This window comes from Convolutriloba macropyga, chromosome 9 (assembly GCF_964194025.1).
Source record: "Convolutriloba macropyga chromosome 9, txConMacr16.3, whole genome shotgun sequence".
Lineage (NCBI taxonomy): Eukaryota > Metazoa > Xenacoelomorpha > Acoela > Convolutidae > Convolutriloba > Convolutriloba macropyga.
Genome location: NC_134476.1, coordinates 62,864,572 through 62,877,153, shown reverse-complemented (window position 1 = coordinate 62,877,153; position 12,582 = coordinate 62,864,572). Strand labels below are relative to the sequence as shown.

Below are 12,582 nucleotides of genomic sequence, written 5' to 3'. Positions count from 1 at the left end.
GCTCCACTTGAGCCATAGTTGGGGCTAAAACAAAAAAATCTGGCACAGCGAACCATTTTGGACAAGTTTTCACCAATTTACAAAAAAGTATCCGCGCTCGATGAGGCTTAACTTTTTCGATCACCGAGGCTTTTTGAGGCTCTAAAATGTGTAAATATCGAATAAAAGTATTCTATGAGGTTTGAATACTCAAAAGAAAAAGCCTACAACACCTGGTGTTCCCAAGCGGTCACCCATCCAAGTACTAACCAGGCCCAATGTTGCTTAACTTCGGTGATCGGACGAGAACCGGTGCATTCAACATGGTATGGTCGTAGGCATTTGCGTAAGTGGGAGCGAATTTATATACAACAGTATTGTTTTGTAGTCCTATATTCATATACAGGATCACTTTAACTCGCCGCCTTGCGGTTTGCAAAATAGTCACTTTATACATGCAGTTTTAGCCACGTTTGTGTTATAATTTATGCAATTCGTAGCCATACAGTGTATTATGACCAACGCACAAACTTTTTGCTTCCAACCATCCACAATACAGTGGAACGGCCCCAAAACAAGGGAGAGATGAATTGGGTCCGAGAAACCTGTTCAACCGGACATTGAACCGGAAGCATGACTTCAGTGGGTTTAGGTCGGTAATTGGGAAAATCAGTGGCGAATTGCTTTTAGCCTAATTGTTGTGATAAACTTATTAAATAGGTAAGTATCAACTCTATTTGATAAGTTTTATTTGAATGCACTCTGCGTTAGCGGAGTGCAGCCTAAAGAATGGAACTCCTCAGCGATTTCCACTAACTTAAAAGTTAGATTAATAAAGGGAAAGTTTACAATTAGTATTGATGTTTCCGAGACAGTTCCAAATATCAAATATACAGTAAACGCAAGCAGGGGAACTATTAGAATGGCCTTTACAAGTATATGGGGTGTGTTTGGAGCAATGGTTATTGCTGAAATTGTCATTTACAAAAAGTATCCGCGCTCGATGAGGCTTAACTTTTTCGATCACCGAACTTTGTTTTGGCCACCAAATCGTCAATTTTAGTCCGAATTGGCTCATTTTTTGTGGGCATGCTCCACTTGAGCCATAGTTTGGGATAAAACAAAAAAATCTGGCACAGCGAATCATTTCGGACAGGTTTTTACCGATTTCCAAAAAAGTATCCGCGCTCGATGAGGCTTAACTTTTTCGATCACCGAACTTTGTTTTGGTCACCAAATCGTCAATTTTAGTCCGAATTGGCTCATTTTTTGTGGGCATGCTCCACTTGAGCCATAGTTTGGGATAAAACAAAAAAATCTGGCACAGCGAATCTTTTTGGACAGGTTTTTACCGATTTCCAAAAAAGTATCCGCGCTCGATGAGGCTTAACTTTTTCGATCACCGAACTTTGTTTTGGTCACCAAATCGTCAATTTTAGTCCAAATTGGCTCATTTTTTGTGGGCATGCTCCACTTGAGCCATAGTTTGGGATAAAACAAAAAAATCTGGCACAGCGAATCATTTTGGATAAGTTTTTACCGATTTCCAAAAAAGTATCCGCGCTCGATGAGGCTTAACTTTTTCGATCACCGAACTTTGTTTTGGTCACCAAATCGTCAATTTTAGTCCAAATTGGCTCATTTTTTGTGGGCATGCTCCACTTGAGCCATAGTTTGGGATAAAACAAAAAAATCTGGCACAGCGAATCATTTTGGACAAGTTTTTACCGATTTCCAAAAAAGTATCCCCGCTCGATGAGGCTTAACTTTTTCGATCACCGAGGCTTTTTGAGGCTCTAAAATGTGTAAATATCGAATAAAAGTATTCTATGAGGTTTGAATACTCAAAAGAAAAAGCCTACAACACCTGGTGTTCCCAAGCGGTCACCCATCCAAGTACTAACCAGGCCCAATGTTGCTTAACTTCGGTGATCGGACGAGAACCGGTGCATTCAACATGGTATGGTCGTAGGCATTTGCGTAAGCGGGAGCGAATTTATATACAACAGTATTGTATTGTAGTCTTATATTCATATATAGGATTACTTTAACTGGCCGCCTTGCGGTTTGCAAAATAGTCACTTAATACATGCAATTTTAGCCACGGTTGTAATATAATTTATGCAATTCGTAGCCATACAGTGTATTATGACCAACGCACAAACTTTTTGCTTCCAACCATCCACAATACAGTGGAACGGCCCCAAAACAAGGGAGAGATGAATTGGGTCCGAGGAACCTGTTCAACCGGACATTGAACCGGAAGCATGACTTCAGTGGGTTTAGGTCGGTAATTGGGAAAATCAGTGGCGAATTGCTTTTAGCCTAATTGTTGTGATAAACTTATTAAATAGGTAAGTATCAACTCAATTTGATAAGTTTTATTTGAATGCACTCTGCGTTAGAGGAGTGCAGCCTAAAGAATGGAACTCCTCAGCGATTTGCACTAACTTAAAAGTTAGATTAATAAAGGGAAAGTTTACAATTAGTATTGATGTTTCCGAGACAGTTCCAAATATCAAATATACAGTAAACGCAAGCAGGGGAACTATTAGAATGGCCTTTACAAGTATATGGGGTGTGTTTGGAGCAATGGTTATTGCTGAAATTGTCATTTACAAAAAGTATCCGCGCTCGATGAGGCTTAACTTTTTCGATCACCGAACTTTGTTTTGGCCACCAAATCGTCAATTTTAGTCCGAAATGGCTCATTTTTTGTGGGCATGCTCCACTTGAGCCAGAGTTTGGGATAAAACAAAAAAATCTGGCACAGCGAATCATTTTGGACAGGTTTTTACCGATTTCCAAAAAAGTATCCGCGCTCGATGAGGCTTAACTTTTTCGATCACCGAACTTTGTTTTGGTCACCAAATCGTCAATTTTAGTCCAAATTGGCTCATTTTTTGTGGGCATGCTCCACTTGAGCCATAGTTTGGGATAAAACAAAAAAATCTGGCACAGCGAATCATTTTGGACAAGTTTTTACCGATTTCCAAAAAAGTATCCGCGCTCGATGAGGCTTAACTTTTTCGATCACCGAACTTTGTTTTGGTCACCAAATCGTCAATTTTAGTCCAAATTGGCTCATTTTTTGTGGGCATGCTCCACTTGAGCCATAGTTTGGGATAAAACAAAAAAATCTGGCACAGCGAATCATTTTGGACAAGTTTTTACCGATTTCCAAAAAAGTATCCGCGCTCGATGAGGCTTAACTTTTTCGATCACCGAGGCTTTTTGAGGCTCTAAAATGTGTAAATATCGAATAAAAGTATTCTATGAGGTTTGAATACTCAAAAGAAAAAGCCTACAACACCTGGTGTTCCCAAGCGGTCACCCATCCAAGTACTAACCAGGCCCAATGTTGCTTAACTTCGGTGATCGGACGAGAACCGGTGCATTCAACATGGTATGGTCGTAGGCATTTGCGTAAGCGGGAGCGAATTTATATACAACAGTATTGTATTGTAGTCTTATATTCATATATAGGATTACTTTAACTGGCCGCCTTGCGGTTTGCAAAATAGTCACTTAATACATGCAATTTTAGCCACGGTTGTAATATAATTTATGCAATTCGTAGCCATACAGTGTATTATGACCAACGCACAAACTTTTTGCTTCCAACCATCCACAATACAGTGGAACGGCCCCAAAACAAGGGAGAGATGAATTGGGTCCGAGGAACCTGTTCAACCGGACATTGAACCGGAAGCATGACTTCAGTGGGTTTAGGTCGGTAATTGGGAAAATCAGTGGCGAATTGCTTTTAGCCTAATTGTTGTGATAAACTTATTAAATAGGTAAGTATCAACTCAATTTGATAAGTTTTATTTGAATGCACTCTGCGTTAGAGGAGTGCAGCCTAAAGAATGGAACTCCTCAGCGATTTGCACTAACTTAAAAGTTAGATTAATAAAGGGAAAGTTTACAATTAGTATTGATGTTTCCGAGACAGTTCCAAATATCAAATATACAGTAAACGCAAGCAGGGGAACTATTAGAATGGCCTTTACAAGTATATGGTGTGTGTTTGGAGCAATGGTTATTGCTGAAATTGTCATTTACAAAAAGTATCCGCGCTCGATGAGGCCTAACTTTTTCGATCACCGAACTTTGTTTTGGCCACCAAATCGTCAATTTTAGTCCGAAATGGCTCATTTTTTGTGGGCATGCTCCACTTGAGCCATAGTTGGGGCTAAAAGAAAAAAATCTGGCACAGCGAATCATTTTGGACAGGTTTTTACCGATTTCCAAAAAAGTATCCGCGCTCGATGAGGCTTAACTTTTTCGATCACCGAACTTTGTTTTGGTCACCAAATCGTCAATTTTAGTCCGAATTGGCTCATTTTTTGTGGGCATGCTCCACTTGAGCCATAGTTTGGGATAAAACAAAAAAATCTGGCACAGCGAATCATTTTGGACAGGTTTTTACCGATTTCCAAAAAAGTATCCGCGCTCGATGAGGCTTAACTTTTTCGATCACCGAACTTTGTTTTGGTCACCAAATCGTCAATTTTAGTCCAAATTGGCTCATTTTTTGTGGGCATGCTCCACTTGAGCCATAGTTTGGGATAAAACAAAAAAATCTGGCACAGCGAATCATTTTGGACAAGTTTTTACCGATTTCCAAAAAAGTATCCGCGCTCGATGAGGCTTAACTTTTTCGATCACCGAGGCTTTTTGAGGCTCTAAAATGTGTAAATATCGAATAAAAGTATTCTATGAGGTTTGAATACTCAAAAGAAAAAGCCTACAACACCTGGTGTTCCCAAGCGGTCACCCATCCAAGTACTAACCAGGCCCAATGTTGCTTAACTTCGGTGATCGGACGAGAACCGGTGCATTCAACATGGTATGGTCGTAGGCATTTGCGTAAGCGGGAGCGAATTTATGTACAACAGTATTGTTTTGTAGTCTTATATTCATATATGGGATTACTTTAACTGGCCGCCTTGCGGTTTGCAAAATAGTCACTTAATACATGCAATTTTAGCCACGGTTGTAATATAATTTATGCAATTCGTAGCCATACAGTGTATTATGACCAACGCACAAACTTTTTGCTTCCAACCATCCACAATACAGTGGAACGGCCCCAAAACAAGGGAGAGATGAATTGGGTCCGAGGAACCTGTTCAACCGGACATTGAACCGGAAGCATGACTTCAGTGGGTTTAGGTCGGTAATTGGGAAAATCAGTGGCGAATTGCTTTTAGCCTAATTGTTGTGATAAACTTATTAAATAGGTAAGTATCAACTCTATTTGATAAATTTTATTTGAATGCACTCTGCGTTAGAGGAGTGCAGCCTAAAGAATGGAACTCCTCAGCGATTTGCACTAACTTAAAAGTTAGATTAATAAAGGGAAAGTTTACAATTAGTATTGATGTTTCCGAGACAGTTCCAAATATCAAATATACAGTAAACGCAAGCAGGGGAACTATTAGAATGGCCTTTACAAGTATATGGGGTATGTTTGGAGCAATGGTTATTGCTGAAATTGTCATTTACAAAAAGTATCCGCGCTCGATGAGGCTTAACTTTTTCGATCACCGAACTTTGTTTTGGCCACCAAATCGTCAATTTTAGTCCGAAATGGCTCATTTTTTGTGGGCATGCTCCACTTGAGCCATAGTTGGGGCTAAAACAAAAAAATCTGGCACAGCGAACCATTTTGGACAAGTTTTCACCAATTTCCAAAAAAGTATCCGCGCTCGATGAGGCTTAACTTTTTCGATCACCGAACTTTGTTTTGGCCACCAAATCGTCAATTTTAGTCCGAAATGGCTCATTTTTTGTGGGCATGCTCCACTTGAGCCATAGTTGGGGCTAAAACAAAAAAATCTGGCACAGCGAACCATTTTGGACAAGTTTTCACCAATTTCCAAAAAAGTATCCGCGCTCGATGAGGCTTAACTTTTTCGATCACCGAACTTTGTTTTGGCCACCAAATCGTCAATTTTAGTCCGAAATGGCTCATTTTTTGTGGGCATGCTCCACTTGAGCCATAGTTTGGGATAAAACAAAAAAATCTGGCACAGCGAATCATTTTGGACAAGTTTTTACCGATTTCCAAAAAAGTATCCCCGCTCGATGAGGCTTAACTTTTTCGATCACCGAGGCTTTTTGAGGCTCTAAAATGTGTAAATATCGAATAAAAGTATTCTATGAGGTTTGAATACTCAAAAGAAAAAGCCTACAACACCTGGTGTTCCCAAGCGGTCACCCATCCAAGTACTAACCAGGCCCAATGTTGCTTAACTTCGGTGATCGGACGAGAACCGGTGCATTCAACATGGTATGGTCGTAGGCATTTGCGTAAGCGGGAGCGAATTTATATACAACAGTATTGTTTTGTAGTCTTATATTTATATATAGGATTACTTTAACTGGCCGCCTTGCGGTTTGCAAAATAGTCACTTAATACATGCAATTTTAGCCACGGTTGTAATATAATTTATGCAATTCGTAGCCATACAGTGTATTATGACCAACGCACAAACTTTTTGCTTCCAACCATCCACAATACAGTGGAACGGCCCCAAAACAAGGGAGAGATGAATTGGGTCCGAGGAACCTGTTCAACCGGACATTGAACCGGAAGCATGACTTCAGTGGGTTTAGGTCGGTAATTGGGAAAATCAGTGGCGAATTGCTTTTAGCCTAATTGTTGTGATAAACTTATTAAATAGGTAAGTATCAACTCTATTTGATAAGTTTTATTTGAATGCACTCTGCGTTAGAGGAGTGCAGCCTAAAGAATGGAACTCCTCAGCGATTTGCACTAACTTAAAAGTTAGATTAATAAAGGGAAAGTTTACAATTAGTATTGATGTTTCCGAGACAGTTCCAAATATCAAATATACAGTAATCGCAAGCAGGGGAACTATTAGAATGGCCTTTACAAGTATATGGGGTATGTTTGGAGCAATGGTTATTGCTGAAATTGTCATTTACAAAAAGTATCCGCGCTCGATGAGGCTTAACTTTTTCGATCACCGAACTTTGTTTTGGCCACCAAATCGTCAATTTTAGTCCGAAATGGCTCATTTTTTGTGGGCATGCTCCACTTGAGCCATAGTTGGGGCTAAAACAAAAAAATCTGGCACAGCGAACCATTTTGGACAAGTTTTCACCAATTTCCAAAAAAGTATCCGCGCTCGATGAGGCTTAACTTTTTCGATCACCGAACTTTGTTTTGGCCACCAAATCGTCAATTTTAGTCCGAAATGGCTCATTTTTTGTGGGCATGCTCCACTTGAGCCATAGTTGGGGCTAAAACAAAAAAATCTGGCACAGCGAACCATTTTGGACAAGTTTTCACCAATTTCCAAAAAAGTATCCGCGCTCGATGAGGCTTAACTTTTTCGATCACCGAACTTTGTTTTGGCCACCAAATCGTCAATTTTAGTCCGAAATGGCTCATTTTTTGTGGGCATGCTCCACTTGAGTCATAGTTGGGGCTAAAACAAAAAAATCTGGCACAGCGAACCATTTTGGACAAGTTTTCACCAATTTCCAAAAAAGTATCCGCGCTCGATGAGGCTTAACTTTTTCGATCACCGAACTTTGTTTTGGTCACCAAATCGTCAATTTTAGTCCGAATTGGCTCATTTTTTGTGGGCATGCTCCACTTGAGCCATAGTTTGGGATAAAACAAAAAAATCTGGCACAGCGAATCATTTTGGACAGGTTTTTACCGATTTCCAAAAAAGTATCCGCGGTCGATGAGGCTTAACTTTTTCGATCACCGAACTTTGTTTTGGTCACCAAATCGTCAATTTTAGTCCAAATTGGCTCATTTTTTGTGGGCATGCTCCACTTGAGCCCTAGTTTGGGATAAAAGAAAAAAATCTGGCACAGCGAATCATTTTGGACAAGTTTTTACCGATTTCCAAAAAAGTATCCGCGCTCGATGAGGCTTAACTTTTTCGATCACCGAAATTTGTTTTGGTCACCAAATCGTCAATTTTAGTCCAAATTGGCTCATTTTTTGTGGGCATGCTCCACTTGAGCCATAGTTTGGGATAAAACAAAAAAATCTGGCACAGCGAATCATTTTGGACAAGTTTTTACCGATCTCCAAAAAAGTATCCGCGCTCGACGAGGCTTAATTTTTTCGATCACCGAGGCTTTTTGAGGCTCTAAAATGTGTAAATATCGAATAAAAGTATTCTATGAGGTTTGAATACTCAAAAGAAAAAGCCTACAACACCTGGTGTTCCCAAGCGGTCACCCATCCAAGTACTAACCAGGCCCAATGTTGCTTAACTTCGGTGATCGGACGAGAACCGGTGCATTCAACATGGTATGGTCGTAGGCATTTGCGTAAGCGGGAGCGTATTTATATACAACAGTATTGTATTGTAGTCTTATATTCATATATAGGATTACTTTAACTGGCCGCCTTGCGGTTTGCAAAATAGTCACTTAATACATGCAATTTTAGCCACGGTTGTAATATAATTTATGCAATTCGTAGCCATACAGTGTATTATGACCAACGCACAAACTTTTTGCTTCCAACCATCCACAATACAGTGGAACGGCCCCAAAACAAGGGAGAGATGAATTGGGTCCGAGGAACCTGTTCAACCGGACATTGAACCGGAAGCATGACTTCAGTGGGTTTAGGTCGGTAATTGGGAAAATCAGTGGCGAATTGCTTTTAGCCTAATTGTTGTGATAAACTTATTAAATAGGTAAGTATCAACTCTATTTGATAAGTTTTATTTGAATGCACTCTGCGTTAGAGGAGTGCAGCCTAAAGAATGGAACTCCTCAGAGATTTGCACTAACTTAAAAGTTAGATTAATAAAGGGAAATTTTACAATTAGTATTGATGTTTCCGAGACAGTTCCAAATATCAAATATACAGTAAACGCAAGCAGGGGAACTATTAGAATGGCCTTTACAAGTATATGGGGTGTGTTTGGAGCAATGGTTATTGCTGAAATTGTCATTTACAAAAAGTATCCGCGCTCGATGAGGCTTAACTTTTTCCATCACCGAACTTTGTTTTGGTCACCAAATCGTCAATTTTTGTCCAAATTGGCTCATTTTTTGTGGGCATGCTCCACTTGAGCCATAGTTTGGGATAAAACAAAAAAATCTGGCACAGCGAATCATTTTGGACAAGTTTTTACCGATTTCCAAAAAAGTATCCGCGCTCGATGAGGCTTAACTTTTTCGATCACCGAACTTTGTTTTGGTCACCAAATCGTCAATTTTTGTCCAAATTGGCTCATTTTTTGTGGGCATGCTCCACTTGAGCCATAGTTTGGGATAAAACAAAAAAATCTGGCACAGCGAATCATTTTGGACAAGTTTTTACCGATTTCCAAAAAAGTATCCGCGCTCGATGAGGCTTACTTTTTTCGATCACCGAGGCTTTTTGAGGCTCTAAAATGTGTAAATATCGAATAAAAGTATTCTATGAGGTTTGAATACTCAAAAGAAAAACCTACAACACCTGGTGTTCCCAAGCGGTCACCCATCCAAGTACTAACCAGGCCCAATGTTGCTTAACTTCGGTGATCGGACGAGAACCGGTGCATTCAACATGGTATGGTCGTAGGCATTTGCGTAAGCGGGAGCGAATTTATATACAACAGTATTGTATTGTAGTCTTATATTCATATATAGGATTACTTTAACTGGCCGCCTTGCGGTTTGCAAAATAGTCACTTAATACATGCAATTTTAGCCACGGTTGTAATATAATTTATGCAATTCGTAGCCATACAGTGTATTATGACCAACGCACAAACTTTTTGCTTCCAACCATCCACAATACAGTGGAACGGCCCCAAAACAAGGGAGAGATGAATTGGGTCCGAGGAACCTGTTCAACCGGACATTGAACCGGAAGCATGACTTCAGTGGGTTTAGGTCGGTAATTGGGAAAATCAGTGGCCAATTGCTTTTAGCCTAATTGTTGTGATAAACTTATTAAATAGGTAAGTATCAACTCTATTTGATAAGTTTTATTTGAATGCACTATGCGTTAGCGGAGTGCAGCCTAAAGAATGGAACTCAGCGATTTGCACTAACTTAAAAGTTAGATTAATAAAGGGAAATTTTACAATTAGTATTGATGTTTCCGAGACAGTTCCAAATATCAAATATACAGTAAACGCAAGCAGGGGAACTATTAGAATGGCCTTTACAAGTATATGGGGTGTGTTTGGAGCAATGGTTATTGCTGAAATTGTCATTTACAAAAAGTATCCGCGCTCGATGAGGCTTAACTTTTTCGATCACCAAACTTTGTTTTGGCCACCAAATCGTCAATTTTAGTCCGAATTGGCTCATTTTTTGTGGGCATGCTCCACTTGAGCCATAGTTTGGGATAAAACAAAAAAATCTGGCACAGCGAATCATTTTGGACAGGTTTTTACCGATTTCCAAAAAAGTATCCGCGCTCGGTGAGGCTTAACTTTTTCGATCACCGAACATTGTTTTGGTCACCAAATCGTCAATTTTAGTCCAAATTGGCTCATTTTTTGTGGGCATGCTCCACTTGAGCCATAGTTTGGGATAAAACAAAAAAATCTGGCACAGCGAATCATTTTGGACAAGTTTTTACCGATTTCCAAAAAAGTATCCGCGCTCGATGAGGCTTAACTTTTTCGATCACCGAACTTTGTTTTGGTCACCAAATCGTCAATTTTAGTCCAAATTGGCTCATTTTTTGTGGGCATGCTCCACTTGAGCCATAGTTTGGGATAAAACAAAAAAATCTGGCACAGCGAATCATTTTGGACAAGTTTTTACCGATTTCCAAAAAAGTATCCCCGCTCGATGAGGCTTAACTTTTTCGATCACCGAGGCTTTTTGAGGCTCTAAAATGTGTAAATATCGAATAAAAGTATTCTATGAGGTTTGAATACTCAAAAGAAAAAGCCTACAACACCTGGTGTTCCCAAGCGGTCACCCATCCAAGTACTAACCAGGCCCAATGTTGCTTAACTTCGGTGATCGGACGAGAACCGGTGCATTCAACATGGTATGGTCGTAGTCATTTGCGTAAGCGGGAGCGAATTTATATACAACAGTATTGTATTGTAGTCTTATATTCATATATAGGATTACTTTAACTGGCCGCCTTGCGGTTTGCAAAATAGTCACTTAATACATGCAATTTTAGCCACGGTTGTAATATAATTTATGCAATTCGTAGCCATTCAGTGTATTATGACCAACGCACAAACTTTTTGCTTCCAACCATCCACAATACAGTGGAACGGCCCCAAAACAAGGGAGAGATGAATTGGGTCCGAGGAACCTGTTCAACCGGACATTGAACCGGAAGCATGACTTCAGTGGGTTTAGGTCGGTAATTGGGAAAATCAGTGGCGAATTGCTTTTAGCCTAATTGTTGTGATAAACTTATTAAATAGGTAAGTATCAACTCTATTTGATAAGTTTTATTTGAATGCACTCTGCGTTAGCGGAGTGCAGCCTAAAGAATGGAACTCAGCGATTTGCACTAACATAAAATTAGATTAATAAAGGGAAATTTTACAATTAGTATTGATGTTTCCGAGACAGTTCCAAATATCAAATATACAGTAAACGCAAGCAGGGGAACTATTAGAATGGCCTTTACAAGTATATGGGGTGTGTTTGGAGCAATGGTTATTGCTGAAATTGTCATTTACAAAAAGTATCCGCGCTCGATGAGGCTTAACTTTTTCGATCACCAAACTTTGTTTTGGCCACCAAATCGTCAATTTTAGTCCGAATTGGCTCATTTTTTGTGGGCATGCTCCACTTGAGCCATAGTTGGGGCTAAAACAAAAAAATCTGGCACAGCGAACCATTTTGGACAAGTTTTCACCAATTTCCAAAAAAGTATCCGCGCTCGATGAGGCTTAACTTTTTCGATCACCGAACTTTGTTTTGGCCACCAAATCGTCAATTTTAGTCCAAATTGGCTCATTTTTTGTGGGCATGCTCCACTTGAGCCATAGTTTGGGATAAAACAAAAAAATCTGGCACAGCGAGTCATTTTGGACAAGTTTTTACCGATTTCCAAAAAAGTATCCGCGCTCGATGAGGCTTAACTTTTTCGATCACCGAACTTTGTTTTGGTCACCAAATCGTCAATTTTAGTCCAAATTGGCTCATTTTTTGTGGGCATGCTCCACTTGAGCCATAGTTTGGGATAAAACAAAAAAATCTGGCACAGCGAATCATTTTGGACAAGTTTTTACCGATTTCCAAAAAAGTATCCCCGCTCGATGAGGCTTAACTTTTTCGATCACCGAGGCTTTTTGAGGCTCTAAAATGTTTAAATATCGAATAAAAGTATTCTATGAGGTTTGAATACTCAAAAGAAAAAGCCTACAACACCTGGTGTTCCCAAGCGGTCACCCATCCAAGTACTAACCAGGCCCAATGTTGCTTAACTTCGGTGATCGGACGAGAACCGGTGCATTCAACATGGTATGGTCGTAGGCATTTGCGTAAGCGGGAGCGAATTTATATACAACAGTATTGTATTGTAGTCTTATATTCATATATAGGATTACTTTAACTGGCCGCCTTGCGGTTTGCAAAATAGTCACTTAATACATGCAATTTTAGCCACGGTTGTAA

General features: G+C 39.8%; 9 non-coding genes across 9 annotated transcripts; all 9 read right to left on the bottom strand.

Annotated features, from left to right (window-relative positions):
* Nucleotides 1–200: 200 nt before the first annotated feature.
* LOC142346326 (5S ribosomal RNA) lies at nucleotides 201–319 on the bottom strand. The gene has a single exon (XR_012759389.1). It is a non-coding gene; the product is annotated as a 5S ribosomal RNA (ribosomal RNA).
* Nucleotides 320–1,834: 1,515 nt separating this feature from the next.
* On the bottom strand, nucleotides 1,835–1,953 carry LOC142346325 (5S ribosomal RNA). The gene has a single exon (XR_012759388.1). It is a non-coding gene; the product is annotated as a 5S ribosomal RNA (ribosomal RNA).
* A 1,327-nt stretch (nucleotides 1,954–3,280) lies between these two features.
* On the bottom strand, nucleotides 3,281–3,399 carry LOC142346324 (5S ribosomal RNA). Its single transcript, XR_012759387.1, has one exon. It is a non-coding gene; the product is annotated as a 5S ribosomal RNA (ribosomal RNA).
* Nucleotides 3,400–4,726: 1,327 nt separating this feature from the next.
* LOC142347726 (5S ribosomal RNA) lies at nucleotides 4,727–4,845 on the bottom strand. The gene has a single exon (XR_012760704.1). It is a non-coding gene; the product is annotated as a 5S ribosomal RNA (ribosomal RNA).
* Nucleotides 4,846–6,172: 1,327 nt separating this feature from the next.
* Nucleotides 6,173–6,291, bottom strand: LOC142347724 (5S ribosomal RNA). Its single transcript, XR_012760703.1, has one exon. It is a non-coding gene; the product is annotated as a 5S ribosomal RNA (ribosomal RNA).
* A 1,891-nt stretch (nucleotides 6,292–8,182) lies between these two features.
* On the bottom strand, nucleotides 8,183–8,301 carry LOC142347723 (5S ribosomal RNA). Its single transcript, XR_012760702.1, has one exon. It is a non-coding gene; the product is annotated as a 5S ribosomal RNA (ribosomal RNA).
* Nucleotides 8,302–9,439: 1,138 nt separating this feature from the next.
* Nucleotides 9,440–9,558, bottom strand: LOC142346947 (5S ribosomal RNA). The gene has a single exon (XR_012759980.1). It is a non-coding gene; the product is annotated as a 5S ribosomal RNA (ribosomal RNA).
* Nucleotides 9,559–10,882: 1,324 nt separating this feature from the next.
* LOC142347009 (5S ribosomal RNA) lies at nucleotides 10,883–11,001 on the bottom strand. Its single transcript, XR_012760037.1, has one exon. It is a non-coding gene; the product is annotated as a 5S ribosomal RNA (ribosomal RNA).
* Nucleotides 11,002–12,324: 1,323 nt separating this feature from the next.
* Nucleotides 12,325–12,443, bottom strand: LOC142347722 (5S ribosomal RNA). Its single transcript, XR_012760701.1, has one exon. It is a non-coding gene; the product is annotated as a 5S ribosomal RNA (ribosomal RNA).
* Nucleotides 12,444–12,582: the final 139 nt, after the last annotated feature.